Source organism: Protopterus annectens, chromosome 8.part0 (assembly GCF_019279795.1).
Source record: "Protopterus annectens isolate FY-2018-M chromosome 8.part0, PAN1.0, whole genome shotgun sequence".
Lineage (NCBI taxonomy): Eukaryota > Metazoa > Chordata > Ceratodontiformes > Protopteridae > Protopterus > Protopterus annectens.
In genome coordinates, this window is record NC_056741.1 from 971,773,289 (window position 1) to 971,794,892 (window position 21,604).

Consider the following 21,604-nt stretch of genomic DNA (forward strand, 5'->3'; position numbering starts at 1 on the left):
CAGTTGTTGCAAGCATCCATTGGGGAACATAGCAAAAGGAACACTGTAAGCATTTATTTGCCTATTGTAGGGATGGAACAGGGTGCCATGTCCTTTCACTTGCTGGATAACACACACTCAATAAGGAGATGTTACACATCACAATACTTTCTGATGTCAGTGTCACTGTTATGGTCAACAGGCATGTAGTCCACTGCAATCACACTAAGGTTACTATCTGTGGGCAATATGCAGGGAACTACCAATATAGTTGCTGTTGCCTAGCCAAGTGTGTTTGTGTATGAGACATGGGTGGAGAGTGTTCTCTGAGTAATAAAAGAATTGCCTATATTGTTCACCAATTCATAATGTCACATGTAGGGCTATGGATTGTCTACAAATGCCTCTCTGATGTTTGGCATCTGTTGTCCTTGTAAGGTGGACATTGTAATATATAGTAGGTCCTCAATATAATAATTTAGCAAAACCCACACCACAATGCATCCTGTCATTACACAATCACAGCAACCTCCACACAGGATACTGATGACAGACACACGCACACTTGCCAATACTGAAATTCAACCCGCTACCTTGCTATGTATTGCTATTACAGTGTACCGCATTTATTGTGCATGCCATGGAGCTTATTGTATAGATGTTCTCCCAAGGTACTTCTAAGGTGAGGAACATCACCAGCCCTTGTAAATACTGGTATTGGGTGATGTAGTGGGTGACAGATCCCAAACATACTTTTACACTAATCACACTTGCCAGGGGTGAGTTTCAAACCTATACCTAACAATCTTTATGGAGCATTATGTTGTGCAGTTACCACATGCACCACTGACCTGACAAGGTATAAACTTGGCAACAGGTACTTGTAAGGTGAATGATATCTACAGGACTGCTAAAGTCAGGCTCTGAGATGTGTACTGGCTGTAAATGGGGCCAAAATGTTTGAGGTATACACATATATATGTACACACACAAACGAGATTCAAAGCGATATCTGTGCAGTTACTGCTATTACATTGTTCCACATTTATGGCATGCACCATGGAGATTATAGGGCTGGCCTTTATCCAAAGGGGTATTTTAAGGTGACTGACATCAGCAGGCTTGCTAAAGTAGGGCAATCAGAGGTGTAGTGACTGTGAATGGCCTCAAAATCAACAATCTCTACACACACAGTTGCCATGTCAGGGATTAGAACTCCTATCTAACTAATATGTTATACTATAGCATTACACAGTTATCACATGCATCACAGAGATTATGGGGCTGATAATTGGCCAGAGGGTTATTTCAAGGTTCCTGACATCAGCATGAGTGCTCACATGGGCTATGGGAAGTGCAGTGTGTGTGAATGGGCCATAAACCATTCCTCTGTGTACACACACACAACACTCAGTCACACACAACTTTGCATTTGACAGGAATGGGTATACAAATGCTAGATGAATACTGACTTTTACTATCATGTTACACATTTATCATAAGCACCACAGACACTATAGGGCTGAGGACTACCAAAAGGAAATGTCTACAGTGATTGACATCAGCACATCATGTGATATTGGCCAATTGGATGTGTGGTGGGTGTGACAGGACTCATGATGGCAATCTCTTTGTCACTGTCTGCCTCTCTCTTCCCACATCTCTGTGTTTGTATGTTTGACCTATCATAGTGTGTTGTCCTTGGATATGTGTGAGTATTCCTATCCAATGTGTGTGCAAAGCATGAATGGTGTGCAATGTGGTGTGTGTGCTCAGACATCTGCAATTGACAGATATGTATAGTCCGCTGTTGTTGTCAAACATGGGCTTCATTTCTCTCAGTGTAGGAGCATGCTCAGTATAACCTTCTGTATTGAGTGTGTGAATCCATTCTAGGTAGGTTGTACTCCAGTGTAGGATTTTGTGTTCTACACCTACAGCTAGCAACCTGTTTCTGCAGGATATCTGTAGATAGGTTGACAATATGGAGTCACAATGGGCAACAGATAGTGGGATGGTGTTATTACTGCTATCTGCGCTGCTTGTGTTACATAGTTGGTGTTAGCAGAGATATTCAGACATGTACTGTTTTACACTGTGATGTATTATGTCATCAACTACCAACAGATATACTTATTTGCTCACAGTTATTTCCAGGGAAATACAAGATGAATGAAACTGTATCCAGTATTGTGGTCTGCAGCCTACATATTCTTGCACACTCATGCCATTCTGGAGGGGTAGCTGCAGACACTTGCTGATAGATTTGTGTAAATGGTCCAGCACCTTGGTACTGTGGTGGCTGAGGATCCCTTGTTTGTACACCTATTGACATAACAGAATAGCCATATCCTGCTGTGGCCATATCTATCAACTGTACAGATTCACTCAGGTTAACCAGAGGAACGGCTCATATATCTGGTCAGTTCCTCTTCACATTGTGGTTTACGAGTGGGTTTGTAGCCACCCATTACTGGGTTTGCAGGCAGGGGTAGTATGGGCAAACATCAGAGTTTCAGACTTCACACACTCCATGGCATCCATACTTCTACACCCCCCCACTCTGTTATTCTATCTTCTTCCTAACAGTATGCAAGTGATATCTGCGAAGTATCCCTATAGGTGTCCCTTCATCCCAGCATTATTTATCGGTTGGTCCACAGTTCATGCAGTAGGACATGGTGGGCATGCTACTGGGATTTGTTGACATGGCCTTGCATTTGTGTTCTGTGGACTTTGTTATGTTATTTAGGACCCCATGAGATAACATACATTGGCAATATGGGTGAGGCACAGACCTTTGACAGAGGACTGTAGGACATTTGGTAGTGATGAAGGCCATCTGTAGCAGGCCAGTGCATTCTGTCACTCCTACAGTCCCAGGCTGCAAGCCACTGGATTCCCCTGGGGTGACAGGGTAAGTGTGGGAGGTGTTAATGGCAATAGTTTCTGTATTATACTACTACCAATATTAATCCATTGGTCTGGATGCTGGCAGGGTGCTGCTTACAGCTACGGACACACCTGCGTAGGACACCTCTTCAGCATGCGGCATTCTGTGGGTATACCCATACAGAAGTGGGGGTCATGCTGTACTCATTCCCAACCGCAGGGATATAACCTGTAATAAACCTGTGGATGATGGTGGGGTGAGCTGAGTGCATGTGTGATATGGAGGCTTCTTGCAGCTGACTCACAGATATACCAGGGACATTCCCCTTATGCTGCCTTGTGCGGGCACATAGGCATTCTCTAATTACTTCATAACTGTGCCTTTTGTGGTCTGCCAGTGATTGGCCAGAATACATCAGTATTCCATACTACACAGACAACTAATGTGCTGCTAACCTGTATGTATAATTCCAAAGGTGTATGCAGTTGACAGTTACATTTTATGTACTCTGTCTAGGGTACTTCCACCTGTGTACTGTGTGTATGTTTGCGCCCGCATTCATGGCATGTCCATCTTTCAGATGGTGACAGATATTGACATCTGAACAATGAGTATGGATGACTGCTGAATTGGGTCTTGCTCAGATGCATCGTGGTTGGCACTGTAGTTGTCAGAACATGGCCTGTCATCAATAGTAGTGACCATAGGCCACCAGGACACAACCCCCCATGCCCACCACTTCCACACAATGTACAACACACAACAACCTAACACACAGAGCTCTGCATATTGTCCACATGCAACAATCTATCCTGTAAATTGGGCCAGCTCAAGTAATCTGTGCTCCACTGTTATTAATCCCACTCATACATGTTACTGCATTTCTACATAAGATTGTATGGGGGGGGGGCACACCGGCCACCTGTAAACATTTGCTATGACTGTACTGGTGTTTCAGGTACTCTGTTGACTTCCATTTCATTTTGTATTCTGACCTATCATGCAGACTAGAGGCATATCAGTAGAGTACAGATCTTAGGTTTTATTGACCTACATTTCAGTTTCAGACTTCATACCCTGCAAAACTAACATACAATTGCCTGACCTGTTGTAGTCTGTTTGTGTAGGTCTGGAGGGGGGCTGTTATCCATTGCCATTAATTGGAGGCCTTAGCCTTAGCACAGCCTTTCGTTATGGTCAGCTACACCTGTCCTGCTGGCTGAGGCTGTTGTTAGGTATGTGAACCTCACTGACATGCATGTATGTTTCCTATGGACACACATTTGGGCCACCACAAGTACTGCAGTGGGATTTGTCACCTTGTCTAGTACTACCTACTTTGTTGACACCAGTATTTGTTATGGATTCCATGCTGCCCATATAGGTGTTCACTATCTGCTACCATCCCATTCAGCCACCTGATTCCCTTGCATGCTCACATCCATGCCATAGCTACAACTAGCAAAACATGCTACTTCATTCAGCAATTGGTAGGAAAAGTGAGTTACTTGTGGCTGTTCCAGTACTGAGGATAGTGCTGGAGGGCTGACTATGTCAGACGCACATAGTACACTCCCTATACATGGTAAAGTACAGGTAGTGTCATGTCTGGCATCCTTTTTACTGTATATGTGAGTCAGAGAGAGGTGTCATTCCCTGGGTTCCTACCATGTCAGTGTATGTGCTATGCAGTGCCTCTTTGCCAAAGCCTGGGCATGCCTTCTTCTGCCTACATGGGTGGGCTCAGGTTGTTCCTCCTCCAAGTCACTCTGTGCCTGTGCTGACCTTGGCAATGGTGGGGGGCTTTGTGGCCCTTCCCCATGCAGTTCCCACTGCAGCTATTTCCACAGGATTATATTGTGTAGCATGGCACATACAATGAAAATGTGCGTACATGTAGCTGGAGAATACTGCAAGGCTCCACTGGATATGTCCAGGCACCGGAACCATGATTTGAGCATCCAAAACACATGCTCTGGTTATGATTCTGGTCTGTGCGTGTGCCTCATTATGGAGTTCTTGTTCGGTTCTGTGTGCATTTCTGATGGGTATCCTCAGCCATGGCTCCAGTGCGTAACCAGCATCCCCCATTAGGTGGCCATATGGGATGTCCCAACTGGAAAATCTCTGGTACAGCTGTGTCATATGCCAGATGTGGAAGTCATGATAGCTTCCAGGGCTGCCAGCACACACATTTATTACAATACCCTGGGTATCGCACACGAGCTGGCAGTTGATGGAGGGGAAGCCCTTGTGGTTTATGTAGACCCTACCCTGCTCACGGGGTGGTGCTTTGATGTGTATGTGCATGTAGTCTATAGCACCCACTACATCAGGGTATTCTACTATTTGGTGGAAGAGAGAAACATATTGCTGGTCAACGCCTCACGGGTGTTGGAGAAATATATGTGTTCACTGGCATGTGCTGACATGGCATCCAGGAACTGGTGGAGTACCCTAGATGCTGAAGCCTGTGAGATCCTCATGATTTCCCTCGTTGGCCTTTGGAAGGTACCTGTGGCTAGTATTCTTAAGCCTACACATATCTTGGTATTCACTGGGATGGGTTCCCCTCTGTTGATTCTGTGTGTGAGGCGTGGCCGACACAGCTCAACAGTTTGCTGTAAGATGTCCCCACCCACCCTATAGTGCTCCACTATTTCCAGCTCATGTAGCCCCTGGTCGGTTACCCTGGGTCAGTACACTCTTCTCCTTCTCCTCACTGTGGGTTGGTCGTCAGCATTCTCATCCTCACTACCCACAGCCTCTTCCACATATTGATGTATGAGAGAAACAGCACCCTCTATCATTTTGTTAGTTTTGTCTGGTAAAATTTCCTCATCTGTGTACACCGGTGGTGTAGAGTTTTTGGGAAAAACCACAGTGAAAGGTGTTTGCATAGTTTATAGTAGTGTGCTGGGCTGGACTGGGCTGCTGCCTGTGTAATTGGCTGATTCTGCTACTTTTCACCTGCCAGCTATGCTAGTTTTCTTTGATTGCCTTCCTATTGCTGTTTTACCTTCTCATTGCCTTCCTGTTTAAGTGCCGAGGTGCGTAGCACTTACCCAGTGCTTACATGTGAACAGAGCTGCTATTTCCTGTTTTTTTTTTTTTTGTTTAAAACCCAGTGCACAGCATGCACACCCGTTTAGACAATGTAAACACTGCTAGGCAACCTCAGACACACCCCCTTCCTAAGCTGTGCTTAGCTAAGGACAAACACAGGCCACAGAGCTCCAATAAGCTTACAGCATGCATGACACTCCCCCTTATGACATCAGCTACCTCTTAGGCTTGCACCATGGTGTTGTTGCACTTACATGGTAGCTGACACTGAGGGGAAATCTGCGATTCAGTATCAATCCCCTCATTTGCATAAAACTGACTGATAGTGCATGGTTACAAGACTGCCACTCAGCCTTCCCCCTTAGCAACCATGATTCAATGGTATTGTTGTCTTCTGCATGCCATTGACTATTATGCAGGAATGCTGATTTTGGTTTAAAAGCTTATTTCCAGCTTTTTTCTTAATTTCAGGCTGATTCCGTTTGCACACCGCTGCCCTACGTTTAAACGGCCAAAATCAGCCAAAAAAAATAAAAGTTATTTTTTATAATTTTGCAACTATTTACCATGCCAATGGCCATATATTTGGCCATTGGCATGCCTACTACATTGAATGCATGCTTTGTTTGGAGCTGTCATGCCTCCATTTTGTAATTTGCAGAAATGTATTCGGTTAGTAACCGAATACATTTCTGCAGGTTACACTATTCCTGCACAGATGCCTGCATGCTTCCTGGATCACTAATTCACCTCATTTGCATGGTTTTCACATGTAAATGGGGTAATTAGCATACAGGAACTGTGTCCTTGTAGGAATAATGTTGGAGCGCTCGTGCATGTCCTGAGAGCTCATTTCTGGATCACTCGTCGGCCATATTGTGTGCAGCAGCTCTTGCACTATTCCTGCACACCATGTAGAGCTTGCTGAATCCTCGGGTATGTGTCTTTTATATCACACTTTCATGCCTGACAAATCTGTCCTGTGTCAGTTATTACAATTACCTGACAAATATCCTAAAGAATTTTTTTTAATTTCCCTTTGTTGCTTCAGCAGCATGTATCTTGGTGTACTTAGACCTACAGCTGCATTATTTCATAGTGTGATCCAACCCATTGTTTAACAAGATAACCCTTAACCTCAGTCAAATATATGCCTTGAATAGAAGTCAGTTAAGCCCCAAAAAAGTTTGAAGTGCATTCTGAAATAACAGAGATCTTGCAGAAATAATACATGCTCTTCAGTTATATAAAACATTATATACAATTAAATTGGGACAGGAAAGAAACAAAAAGAGTTCTCCAGCATGTAACATCTGAAAAAGAATTTACTATGAAAGCATTTCTAAGTACACGTTTCATGCTGCATTCCTTACTTCAGAAAATGTAAAATGGTTAATAGAAGCCAAGGAACTTTAATCCCAGTATGTTACAAATTTAAGCCTCATTCTAGATTTGGAAATAGAAAGTGAATCAATACTGAATAAGGTACCATTGAGAAAATTAAATTTCTGTTACACTAAGTCTTGCAGAGCTCCCTTCTTTTGACACTAACAGTCATGATTTTGAATTAATGAAGTTTGGAGAAACATAAAACTGATAGATGAACAGAAATGCTGTTGAATTTCATTCCATTGCTTACTCATTTTTCTACCTATAAATGTTTATTGCATACTTATTTAATTTGGTACAAATGTTATTACAGTTTATATATCCACTTTTATTTGCTAGGAATGAATATATTTATTTAAGAAATGTTAAACCAGTAACATGCAGAGTGTGTATGTATTTATTTATTATTTTATATGCTTCCTAACATTTTAAGAAATGCTATAATGACATGTGATGACTTAGTACAAAAAGCAAATGTGATTATGTTATTGATGGACTTACTTGTGTAAGCAAAATTCTGAAGGGCCCATAGAAAATCTTGTTGCCTGTTGAAGGCTCATGGCTTGTAAGATATAGGAAGGGAGTAAGCATATTGATATCCATAAAATACTGTGTGATCTTGAAAAATGAGCATTATTACTGATTCTCTTAATTCTTATCCCTTCACAAAACATTGCCAAGAAAAGATGTCACATTTATGTTGCCTTTCATTTGACTACATGATGATTTGTTTTATTCCATATTCTAGATTTTGCTTTTGGGTTGTTGTAATCAAAGAAAGGGAAGAGATGAGTTTATTTTTATCAACTCATTCCCTCTTTTCTGCAAGTTTGTGTGATCTAACAGTTTATGTCAGATGACTGAGTTTTCAGAAAGTCGAACACCATATGGTTCAGACCATATATTTTGACTTCGTGAAAATTTGAAGCATTTGTGTGGGGATCTCAGTACAATGAGGATCAGGGAATTTACCCTTTTCTCCACTATGGTGCAATCTCAAGAGTTGGTATATATAATTTGCAGTGGGTGTGGGGGTGCAGGGGGGCTAGCTCCCTCTTTAAAAATGTAGATTTTTGTTGTTTGGTTTCATTCTAGTTTTTGGAAAGTCAAACATATGATCTCAACCATAAAGTTCTAGTTTGTAAAAACTTGATAATCTGACGTAAATCCAATATATATATATATATATATATATATATATATATATATATATATATATATATATATATATTATCTCTCTCTCTCTCTCTCTCTCTCTCTATATATATATATAAATATGTGTGTGTGTGTTTGTGTGTGTGTGTGTGTGTGTGTGTGTGTGTGTGTGTGTGTGTGTGTGCGTGTGTGTGCGTGTGTGTGTGTGTGTGTGTGTGTGTGTGTGTGTGTGTGTGTGTGTGTGTGTGTGTGTATGTGCGTGTATAAATACATACATCCATCCATCCTCAACCCCTTTTCCCATTTTTGCATATGAGGTTTGGGTGTCACTTCAACAGTGAAAATCATCTCGAGCCAATCGGGTGGCTATGATTTGAATATGCAATTTAAGGCATTGTTAGGAGTTTCAGTTATAAGTATTTGTGTCTTGACTATGTGAAATACAATTAATCGCAGTAAATCCCTTAAAATATACTGATGTAGACTCCAGATATTCAATGCATCAGAGATCAGAGTTTTCTATCAAAAGATGATCTCTGGCACTTTTAATAACTCTTTTGCATGTTACATAATGTGTAAGTTTTTTTAGGAATCCATCCATCCAGCCATCCACCCACAACCCCTTTTCCCGTTTTTGCACATGGGATGGGGTGTCAATTTAAATACAAAGCTAGTCTGTCAAAAATAAAAGGTCAGCTGAGAAGTATACATAGGCTGGGCTGGAAAAGGTGAAGGTAGTGCTAACACAGTAAAAAAATTCACAACTTATAATCTCTCTCTCTTTCCTGTTTACACACTATGTGTTACATTGGGTAATGAGTACCTTTCAGCACTCATTGTTTCTGTAGCAGTTACAGGCTTCCCATGCTCAGCTTGCCAGCCCAATGCCCAAACAGCTTATAATGCAGTGATGTTAAAAAAAATATGAAAGGTACTGTTGCATCACTTTAATAGTCGCTGCCACCTTTCAAAAAACTGGAACATAATGATAGTCTTATACATTTAACCTTGTAATATATACATATAGGGCATATCTCTTCCAGTATTTAAAGTTGCATATATTTCTACATATAAATGCATTTTCTGTACTAAAATTACCTTTGAGTTCATTTGATTGCTTGGCTTTCTCCCTAATTTATTATTTAATAAATAATTAAATGAATAATAAATAATTTATTATTATTATTTAATAAAATGTTCTTAGCTAATGTTCTTCCATGTTAGTCTAAGTGATATGATAACCCTAGGTTGCAGGAAACCAACATAAATAGTTGGTAGTTTAAGAAACACATTTTCTTTTACTGTATGTAATATTATCACTAAATAACAGAGAACAGAACATTCGAGCAAATAAATAGGACAGAGTGGAATACCTAAAGTCTTGAGTCTCCTTCTTAGGAGTTGTCCCACCCTCCTTTGCTCTATTCCTTTCTTCCTCAGCTCCAACTCATTTAGTGTCTTACACTTTACCACATAATATAGCATCATATATTTTATAGACCAATCTATCTCTCCTTGTCTTTCTCTCTGCATCTCTCTCTCTCTCTCTTATTCTGTCTATGAAGCATTATTTTTGAAGTCTGAATATCGCTATTCCTAAAACTAAATGAGCTGCTTCTGGTGGTAATGGTACAGGGTTTGATTCCTTCTACTTTCATCTGCCTGCTATGTGACCCTAAGCAAGTCACTTTACCAGAAAGTGATACTGGGTCACCCTGAAAAAGGACAGCATGACCAGTGGGCTTACCAAGATAAAAAAAAAAATCAGGCTAAAATATATTCTTGAAGCTGATAAAAATGTCTCCTTTACTTATTGCACAAGACTTCTTTGAGATCCCCAATATATTCCAGTATTCTCCAGACACTGTGTTGTTACTATTATTTTGTTTCATATGTATGGCAAATAAAGTTCTATTATGTTGTTTGAATTTATCTCCCGTTCGATTCTTGGCGTGGCTTGGGAGTGCCTTCTGTGTAGAGTCTGCATGTCCTCCCCGTGGATGGGTAGCGTTTGAAAGACATGCATGCATAAATGGGTGTGCCTTCTTTGAAGGTTGGGCATCGAGCTGGCACCTCTGCATTTCATAAAAATCTACTGCCAATCATTAGCAGACCGGAGTTCCGCTGTCGTGACCCCTTACCGGGAAAAGCCAAAAGACAATATTGATTTGTGTAAGAAACGGAAAACATAAACAATACTTTTACCATGAATAATGCACTTTACTAAATGTAAGCTATTTAATCACTACATTTTCTCATAAGACATACTGGCAGGGGTGTCTTGAGGTATTGAACTGTTGAGTTTAAATACATCCATTTTTTATTTGCATTTTATTTTTCATTTAGATAAAATATTCAACTTTTCCATTTAAAATAGTTGACGTTACCATGGTTGGTACTTGGAATTTTGTAGGAGTTTTCTGTGCATACACCTCTCCAGTTTCAGTCCCCCCAAAAAGTCATATTTTTCCCTTTCATAGCCCAGGTTTAAGGAATACTGCCCCGTAAATAATAAGGTGATTATACCTTATTATGTCCTCCTACTGTTCTATGAGGCTGGGGGCTGGTCGGACTGCTAGTAGAAGTAGAAGGCACCATTCCACATAACTCGGGCAGCATAACATGACTGATGCTTGATAAAATCTGTGAGAACAAAAGCAAAAATGAAAGATCAAATAAAAAAGTGCCTCATTTGTATACAGCATGGAGATAAACTAAAGAAAGCTGATAGAGTAGAGCAAAAATACATTTTTTTATTAAAATAAGTTTTTTGTTTCTTTTTCCTTACAGTAATATTTTTGACTTTATGTGTATTTGTCTACAAGTTTCTTGTTTGATAAAAAGCAAGTGTATCTGTGTGTGTGTGTGTGTGTGTGTGTGTGTGTGTGTGTGTGTGTGTGTGTGTGTGTGTGTGTGTGTGTGTGTGCTGAGGGAAAAGCTACAATTAAATTATGCTCTTGTGTGTCTGTGATAAAAAAACTTTAAAATTTTGTGTCTCACAGGGTCATGCTCTGCTGGCATTTTAATCTGCAATTGTTGTTCTGCTAATTTTGGGTTGAAGGGCTTATCGTGTCAAGACAAATACTGCAACAGTGATAAGAATACTGCAACAGTGATATGGACTGACATAGTACAGTTGTGTACAATCTTACCATAACAGTAGGTGTCCTTCTCTTCACTGTTACGGTATTCACTCCCTTACCCCACTCTCTGTTCCTTTTTTCCTTCTGAATGTACTTATTACCTGATGATATCCTTAGGCTGTCATTCCTACTGGGGCTTTTCATTTCTGAGGATAGTGCATCCAGACATCATCTTTATGCCTTACGCCATGTGTGGGGAGCATACATATGACATATAGCATACCCATTACAACCTAAAGGCTTTGGTATACTGATGGGGCATCGGGCTGCCCTATGCAGGGGACCTGTATTGTAAATAGGGATCCCCTGCATAGGGGAGACTGTTTTGAATTCTTTGAAACAGTCAACAAAGCCATGGACGAGGGGCAGACAGTGCACAACACCTACCTTGACCTAGCCAAAGCCTTCGACACTATTTCCGACTCTGGCATAATAGATAAACTCTCCCAGCTAGGTGTCAACTTGTATGTTACCTGATGGGTAGCTAACTGGCTCACTGATAGAAATCACTCAGTCAAAATAGGGGATGCCACCTCTAGTAGTAGACATGTAATGAGTTGTGTACCGCAAGGATCAGTCTTGGGGCCTCTACTATTTGGGATATACTTTTCTGAGTTGCAAGCCAAAACCAGTGGTCTGTGGCTGACCAAGTTTGCAGATGACTGCAAGCTGGGTGCTGTCTTAAATTCCCCTAGTGATGTGAACATCCTCCAAGAGGGCATTACCCAAACTGACTGGTGCCATAGGCATGGCCTCAAACTGAATGCCAAGAAATGCATCATTATACCCTTTATGGAAAATGGCATCCCCACTATTTATCACATTAATAACAATGTACTAAGCACTCAATCTGTTGTGAGGGACTTAGACACTCAGGTTGATAGCAACCTGACTTTTGACAACCAAGTTGCCTCCAGTTTACAGAAGGCTTTCTACAAAACACACCTCATAAATAAGGGTATTTCATCCAGGAACTCCTCTACTATACTCCTCCCTTATTAGACTCATTATTGAGTACAATGCCCCCTTCGGCATGTACCTTGCCAAGCACATGCAGCAGCTCGAGAGACTGCAGAGGCTCCTAACCAGGAAAATCCAGGATCTCAAACACCTATCCCATACAACTAGGCTAAAGGCCCTGTCCCTCTACTCAGTCTCATACAGACTGCTCAGAGATGATCTGTGTCTGACATACAAGGCCATCTCAGACCTTGTCTTGATGGAGTTGCTGCATATCCATAATTCCAACTCCACTCGTGCAACCCACACACAAGGCCTTAACCTGATCTGTGACATTAGTAGAAATTGTTGGCAGGATATATTTCTGCCCCAAAGATTCCCCCATCTGTGGAATAGACTCTCTGTCCATGTCAAGCAGAGTATCTATCTCACCCTATTTAAGAAGAACCTGAACGACTGGATGGGAAACAGAAAATACAGCCCTGGGATCCCACCTTTGTCCCTGCTAGACAGGGGCATTGGGTGCTAACTTTGAGGGAACATGGGACAAATTCTTGGCTAGGGTTATAAGGGCCTCCGGGCCAATAGCCTAGTATTATCCTAGGAACCTGTTAACTTATGGACAAATCTCATTTTGAGATGGTTCTCCTGTTTTATTTCTAAGAACTGGTTACAATATGTTAAGCAGCAGCAGGTTTTCGAGCAAGTGACGTATCTGCAGATGGGCAAAATCAGATTCCAGGATGATCAGGTAACTGAAATACAAAAAAAAAACAAGAAACAGAAAGTGGATGAATGCTTTCCATAAGAAATCTCTGACTGTAGAATCTAGATGTATGTCCAAAGTGATTCCTTTGTTTTGGGAAATTTCAACCACCATTGCATATGTGTGATTATAGAGTTGGTATGTATAAATTTGTAAGGTATGGAGGTGCAGCAGGGCTTATCTCCCTGCAAACATGCAGTTTATGTTTTCTCCCATTTCTGTTTCAGGTATTTGTGTACTGAGATGCTTTTCCTTTGTGTCTTGTTAGTATTTCTTAGTATATCCAGGGAAATACTGATACAGTGCAGTGTGCTATTGTGCAGTTAGTAACAGAAATTGTTCTATTCTCCTCTGTTTAGTTGCATGCAGTTTAATACTTGAAATATTTGTGGGACTTTATTGTCAGGAATGTTTTCTTTACTGGATACTTTATGCCAACAGCCTGCAGGTAGTCTTTGCAAGGCTGATTTGTAGAGCTCAGGCGATATTCACATAAAATATAAGAACATTTGTACTCACTCATTATGCATTTTTACCACATTTTATAAATACAGTTGGCAGACAGTCACTTATTTGTCCTAGATAAGGTCTGACAGCTATATCTTACTATTCATTTTCTGTACTAGCATTCTTTTCAAGAGTAAACTGTATCCATATGCCCATTCTGATAGAAATGGTGTTTTGAGTTTTAATGCACTACTGCTGTGTACATTACTAATAACATGCAAGAATAAATCAAGTATATATATATATATATATATATATATATATATATATATATATCAACAATAATAATTAAATAGTAATTGAGCTACCTATTGATATTATCTGTGTTGCTTATATGGGTTTAGGTGGAGGTAGCTAGTATAGCTAGCTTACTTGTGTCCCTGTACAGTTCCTGGACTGCCACCCCCCTCATCAAAAGAGGCAATGCATTTCTATGAGCTCCTTGCTGTTGTTAGGCAGATGGGACATTCATTTAGGCAACTGTAATGCCAGTCATAGCTGTTTAAATGAGTGCTGGTACTGCCTTTGTGCTAGACTGGTACATCCACTGAGGTACTGAGCATGCCCCCTAACAGCCCGTGCCTGGGGGTAGCTGCTCCTTTGCCTCCACCCTTAGATACACTATCTTGTACTTAGCTGTTGCATTTTTTTCACAAACAGCCTAGGGGAAACAGCAGAAGTATTGCAGGTACTGATAAAAGTACAGTTAGTGGAAACATGTTTCTGTAGTTTTTGTTCTCTGAAAAACAAAATAGTGTAAGTCAGCACAGACAGCCCATTCTGTTAATATTGTTTTCTGAGTAATTGCAGTTGGAGTGCCATTCAGTTGGATATGATTTGTTTTCTTATCTGCATATTATAAACATTTTTTCCCATTAAGAAATGCTTGAAATGAGTGCTAAATTGGAGATAGTACAGTGTTTAGCAACTTGGTGAATTTGAAGACCAGTTAGTCACTTTTCGATTCAGTATGAAATGTTCTACATTTTGGGTATTATTTATAGAAGTAAGGTTGTGTTTATTAATACAATATCACTCATTTGTAACTGGACAACTATGTCTGGAGTAGCCTGCTGGTCATATTCTACCAGATTTGCAGTGCACATATCCATAATTCAGAACTATCAATCTTGCCTTATCAGTGACAAAAAAACATGACCAGACCTGTGAAAAATTCATATCTGTTGGATGCCGAGATAGATTAATCTCATCCAGTTCTATTCCTTAGTCACACAGGGACTGGATAGGTGTAATACAGAAGATGTGATTTGTTTTAATTTCAGCAGAGTATTTGATTCCATATCACATCAGAGATACATGAGATAATATATTTTATTTTCATTTAATTGTTTCTTTTCTTTTTTTTTTTTTTTTTACCAGTTTTGCCCCATTAGCTGTGTGGTCTCTATTTTCTGTTTCTCCTCTGCTGCTGCTAACTTGAAGTTCCTCTATGTCAACTCTAGTTGTCCCATCTGATGTACCCTATGGAGGGCTCTCTCGTCTGTGAGTGCTCATGTAGGCCTCTTACTCCTAAATGTAGATTGTCATGTTACTCTCTCTCTGTTGTGGCCCTTCAGGTGGGATAGAACTAGGTGAGAAGCTGTAAGACTGCAGTTCACTGTGGGGGTTTTCCCTTGGCCCTATCCTCCCACTATCCAACATTACATCTTCAGGATTGACAGGCAATAATGTGTAGCCTGTGAGGACATGCCCACCCTGAAAATAAGTCAGACATGTATCCTCACCCATCCCACATGTCCAGTTCAGCAATCAGTCTAAATACTGGACCCACAGAAGCTCAATTCATTTATATTAACACAGTATCTCTCCACAGTATAGACATATCGATCCTTTATGCCAGCTCCATTAGAAACCTGAGCCACTAATCAAAGTCAAGACTCCTGGACCATATTCAGGACGCCATTCCTGTATGCCACCAGGCTGACATTATGGCCTGTCTGCTGGGGAAGTCCAGGGTGGTATTTGTAGAGACAAATGATACTTTTGGGACAGCAGAGGTGCCATGGAGCTTTTATATCCATGTGAGCTATTATCAAACTTTTTCATGTAGTCTTGGGTGTGATTCTCTTGGTCGTAACTTTCTAACAGTGAGACTGTGCAAGTCACTAAACAAGACAGTTCTCCTGAGTCAGCCTCCAATACTGAAAAGGTACAATCAAGCTAACCTATACTCACATGTTGTAGTAATGTGTGTCTCCTCGAACTGTAACATTTTAGAATAAATTCCAATGACAGAGATGTCACCTTCTCACATAGTGTGACACTTTAAATGAGCATTGAATGACTTTCTATGGAGAATAATAGTAGGGACATGCAGGGATGGAGTTATTCTCTTCATCTAGTTTTCATGTTTTAACATTGCATGAAACTCAGTTACATGGTCATAGAGAACATGTGCTTTCATCACGTGTACTCAAGTACATACTTCTGTGTAGTTTGGTCTGTCTACATTCCTGTTTAGACTGAGGTGCATGGTTTCATGGTATTATAAAATAAAAAAAAAGGTCACTGTCATAATGGTTAAGGTGTTTAACTCACAGACACAAGGTTCAATGTCTGATTCTCATGTTTGAGGGAAATTGGCTAGGCTTAAAATGGCTGCCAAGGCCATTTAGCCTAGTTCTTACCTATGAACTAAAATACTATTTGCAGATGCAGGGTTAACATCTTTCATCTCCAACTTCAGTCAGTCTAGACTTCTTCAAAGCAATTACATTGAAATAAAAAGGTACTTAAGGTAATTGTGTAGCTATTTCTAATAGTTCCCAATAGCTTCGCAGAGATAATTCCGTTTTCACTTAAAGAAGAAAACAGAGGAAGAAAGAAAAATAACAAGTATCCAGAAATATATGTTGCTTTTTACTGATATGGACAGCCACTTGGAGCCCAGCAGTACAACTGTAGTCAAGCTTTGTGTAAATATGGAAGCAATCAACAAAGCTGTTCAAAGGAAATAGCACCAGACAAAAGCAGTGAATATTGCTATGATAAAACTATTGCAAGAAAGATGTTCAGTAAGCTGTACCATGGAATAAACATCACACTTATAGTAGAATCAGCAAAACTTTATCTACTGTCATTAGAAAAAAAAGATAGATATTTAGGGTTAAATTTACAGCTGAAATATTTCAGTATATCATTCAATAAGTTCAAAAAGGAATAAACAATGTTAGTTATGTTTGTGATTATATGGTAGGGATAAGAAAGTTCATAATGACTTTTTCAAGAAAGTGCCACAACAAATGAAAGACAATAAACTTATTACAGAAAAGTATGATATTTGGCAAATAAATCCTCCAATTTCCATGAAAAAGGTAAATATAAAATATAAGATGATACCTCGATCCATTACAAAACACAATAATTCCTTTTAGGAATGAAATTCTTATGAAACAACACTTAGGGGGTAATTCAAGAAAACCTACATGGAGTGATTTTCCATGTAGACAGACTGGCATGGCTCCAACATGGAAACCGGCAGCTGTGCTATAAAGTAAACAGAGGAGAGGAGCGTGCATGAGTGTGCAGACACAGAAGTGTCTGCAGAATGCAAATCATCTCATACGGAGGTGAATTGTATGCAAATAAGGTCAAATGGGGGTGCTGGAGTGATCCAGCAAGCAGATAGGTAGTCATGCAGATTACATGTAGGTTTTTGAAGTGTACACGGAAAATTACTGTGTACAAGAAAGCAAAAATAGAACAGGGGCTGTAAAAGGCTGTATAAGCCCATTTAGAATGTTATGGATAGCGTATTAGGGACAGATATGTGCAAAACTATGCCCTGTAGGTGCAAAAAATAATGCAAAATAATAAAAAATAGCTTTTTTAATAGCCATATTATGTTTGTACACCACAAAGCAGTATGCAAACATGCCATTAAGCAAATAAAAATATTAAAAATGGTAAAATCCAAAAACAAGATATATGTGAGAATAATACATTAAACGGCCCTGCAAGCAGTATGTACAATGATAGATTTGAGTGTTTGCTAAGGAGGAAGGCCCTAGAATAGTGAGGTATCCAGGTTGTGTACACAGATCAGTATGCAAATGAGCTGGGGTTACTGAATATCTGAAATGGGCTACTGTGTCCACAGATAAAACTAGTGTAGCCTGTGAACCATGTTGGTGTCCACAGAAGAGGCAGCTGACATCAAAAGGGGGTGTGTTATATTACATTTAACCAGATTGGAGCTCAGCGGCACCTGTTTGTGTGCCCTGCAGCACAGCTAAGCAGGAGGGTGTATCTAGTGATGCTAAGCTTTGGTTTGCTGTGGGGTATGTGTTTTACCTGGTTTAAGCTATGCTGAGCATGCCAGTGCATCGGAGTGTGTCCAGACTGGTGAGCAGTGTTTACACCAGTTCTGCGGGTTTGCATGTTGCATCACAGTGCTTAGCAGGGTAGGTATTTAAAAAAAAAAGATAATAGCCTGGGAAAGCCAGTCATGTATAAAGTACAGTTAAGCCCTGGTCCACAGTTAGTGGGCCATTCAAACCCCTCAGTGATACACCTGACAGGTGAAATGCATCATAGTTAGCCAATCACATAGGGTGCAACTGTACAACACCACTATAAAGTATGCATACACCCCTGCAATCTGATTTTTCCAACATACTCTGCACAATTGCAGTACATACTTGGGAATTTTAACTGACAAAATGCTAGGGGCTGCTGCTGCTCTTCTACACCTGTATGTGCTAGAGGCTGAGGGCAGTGCTGATGGTGCTGCTGACAACAGGCCTACACTGAGAAGGAGAAGAGTGTTCAGGCCCAGGGTAACCTTTCAGGGGCTACATGAGCTGGAGATTGTAGAGCGCTACAGTACATATTACAAAAGCTCACAGAGCTTTGTCGCCCACAACTCAGGTCTAGAGCAAACAGAGGGATCCCATCCCATTGGAGACAAAGGTATGTGTAGCCTTAAGGATAATAGCTACAGGTATTTTTCAAAGACCAACTTTGGACATAATGGGGATCTCACAGGCATCTGCATCCAGGGTACTCCACCAGTTGCTGGATGCTATGAAAACAAATGCCAGTGAGCACATTTATTTACCTTGCACCCCTGAGGAGAGGATCACCAGTATGCATCTCTTCCACCATGTAGCACACTACCGTGAGGTGCTGGGTGCCATAAACTGCACTCATGTACACATCAAAGCACCACGCAGTGAGGAGGCTACAGTCTACATCAACCACAAGGGGTATCACTCCATCAACTGCCAGGTTATGTGCAATACCCAGGGCATTGTCATGAGTGTGTGTGCTGGTAGCCCTGACAGCTGTCACGACTCCCATATATGGCAAGCATCACAGCTGTACCAGAAGTTTGTCAGGGGGGAATCCCATATGGCCATCTACTGGGGGATGCTGGCTATACACTGGAACCGTGGCTACTGATACCCATCAGAAATGCACACACACCTACCAAAGAATGTCATAATGAGGCACACACATAAACTAGGAACATCATAGAGAGTGTGTTTGGTCTGCTCAAGTCCTGGTTCCGGTGTCTTGATATATTTATTTTATTTTATTTATTGGCATTTGATTATCGGGAAAGTCCACTGGGCCAATGAAAGCCCATTTTCAGTGGAGGCCCGGGGAGAGAAGCTCCAAGTTGTACATATAAGAACAGATATAACAAACCTTTTAAATTACAGTTAACAAGATATACATGAATAGTTTCTATAACAATTATACAAAAGGTTAAAATCAAAAGATGAGTAAGAAACATATGTTTGTGACAAAAAGGTAATTGGTTTGGGCAGATCCATCAGGCATTAAACAAATACAAGGAGTAAAATACAAGGACTACATGGACTGAAAGTTAATACAGGTTGAACATCACTGAAGAGTTATGCTAAACAAGAAATTTTGAAGAAGTAGAAGTGAAATGTATGTTAAAGGGAGGATGGCTAGTGAAGTGGAGATGAGTGATAAAAGTAGAGGTGAGAGTGTAGTAATTTTATGAGTAGAAATTAGGCAGCATATCAGGTGAAGTCCTGCAGTACTCTCCAGCAACATGTGCACAGATGTTGACACTATGTGTCATACTACACAATATGATCCTGTGGAAACAGCTGTGGCAGGACCATCACAGAGAAGGGACACACAGCCCCTCACCAGAGCCTATGTCAATACAGCCACAGGGACAGGGGGAGTCATAGAAGTAACCCCCTGAGCCTGTGCCTGTAGGCAGACATAGGTGTGCCCAGTATGCCCTGGCCTTGGCAAAGTGGCAACTTATAGCACATGGACTGAAAACCTAAGGTCCTAGGGATTGACACCTTACTCTGACTTGCATACATAGTAAAAATGATACCAGCCACACCACACAACCTCTGCCTTAGCATGTATGGGTTGTGTACTGTGTGCATCAGACAGAGTCAGCCCTGAAATACAGGTCTCTGAACTGCTGTGTCCACAAGCTAAGTCACTCTCCTTTACTACAAATGTATGGGGTACTAGACTACGGTAGCATATGTATGGACCTGCTGCATGTATGGAAGGGAATAGAGTGGGTTGCTAGGCTACCTGTAGAAAACTAACAGCTACTTGGGACAACAGATACTGTGTCCAGTACTGTGTACCCCAAAATATGCATGAGGTCACAGGTCTGGAAAACCCAATGCAGTTTGCAAGGGGAATGCCAAATAGCAGGGTCATAGGACAGATGCAACACTGTCATTGCCAGAGTCCACTACCCCCAACACACGAATGTTCCCATACAACTGTAGTAACAGTATATATTTGCAAGGATATATCTGTAGACCACACAATCAAGGGCTGTCACAAAGAACTTCCCCAAATGTCCTATATTACACAAAACGCAGGGCTCACAGCCGGGCTCACACAGGGTATGTCTGTCTGTCTGCTGTTGATAGTGTGCAGAATTAAACCTCACCTTCTGGTGGCTCACTGGGCTAAGTACATTAGCATGGTTAATATTGTTGATGGTTCGAAGCTGGCTGGACCTACAAATTTTGCACGTGAGGTACTCCAATATTAGGAGTCCTACAAACTGTCAGTATGCCTCAATTTGTTCATGTCAGAATGCTGGACAAAGACAGAGATGAAGGGTGGCAGAGGGCCAAACAAACAGACATTATACATTGCTCTGATTAACTTAGTAAGTGGGTAGTATAACAGCAGTTTGCAACAGGTCAGATTAGCAGCAGAGTGTAAAGGCCATCACTTAACTGTGTCAATAGTTTTCTGTGGGCTCCATGTATTAGTATATTACTGGGAAACCACAACTGTATGAGGAACAGCGCAGACATATGGAGTGGAATGCTGGACATCCTGCAGAAACATGTACAGGAAGAGGTATGTAGACTGTCACCCTGAGTCTGCTGTTGCAGCATGTACCCCAGTCACATAATACCCACAACCGCTTACAGCAGGAAATCTGCACAAAGACATGAACAGTGGTGGGACAAAGCCCAAATACAGGTGGAAGGATGAACTACTGGCCAGACAAATGTAAAAAGTGCAGAGAATAACAGGCTGTGCATTAGCATGGGTTTGATGATGTGTATGGAGTCAGTAACTCAAATGTCTGTCAGCATGTCCTAATGTCAACCTATAACAATTTTCCAATAATGTACCAGAAATCCATAATGCTATGTACAATGTAACATACACATGCAAAACTCCATACATTTTATTACAATCATCACACTTAATAGGTATGAGACATATATTACATTCAGCACACAG